At 38.2% G+C, this 510-nt stretch overlaps 1 protein-coding gene across 1 annotated transcript in view; it reads left to right on the top strand.

Moving 5' to 3' along the window:
- The window catches only part of LOC119593352 (TATA box-binding protein-like 1), a gene marked incomplete in the record, with an annotated part of 26,423 nt that overhangs the window by 25,580 nt on the left and 333 nt on the right, over nucleotides 1–510 (top strand). The window contains 1 exon segment of the mRNA XM_037942278.1: nucleotides 1–510.

Here is a 510-nt window from a genome sequence, read left to right as displayed (position 1 = left end):
TTTATGAAAGCCCAAGGAGTTCTGCTTAAAATTTGGCCTCCTTGCCTAGTCCAATGCTCTTTGTATTACCCCACCGACTTGAAGTGTGAGCCATAGTGTATTTAACAAAGTACATTAACCTGTTGAAACTTAAATGAGTCCTTCACCATGTGTAGTTACCTCTTGTGCTTAAAGCTGCTGAAAGAGACAATTTTAATGTTTTCAGTCGTCGGTAACTACAGCCAGCAGAACTTGCCAGTGTGTGTAGGTGTTGTGGAAGTCTGCAGAATGCATGACTTATAAAAAAAAAAAGCGCGTTTAGGCTTACGCATCAAGTATAAGGGATGGCCATGATCAAAAGTTGTGTCAAAATGTATATGTATTAACCACAATATTAAAGGGAAAAAAATAGATTGCCGACTTGAAAGGCTTCTGTGAAGATCTGTTATCCTATACATTATATTTGTTTCATCACTTTTCAGTTGCAAGTTCATGGGCATATTTATCCCAGAAACCTTTATGAGGGCGTAC

The sequence above is a fragment of the Penaeus monodon genome, chromosome 32 (genome assembly GCF_015228065.2).
Source record: "Penaeus monodon isolate SGIC_2016 chromosome 32, NSTDA_Pmon_1, whole genome shotgun sequence".
Taxonomy (NCBI): Eukaryota; Metazoa; Arthropoda; class Malacostraca; order Decapoda; family Penaeidae; genus Penaeus; species Penaeus monodon.
This window is presented reverse-complemented; position numbering and strand designations above follow the sequence as displayed.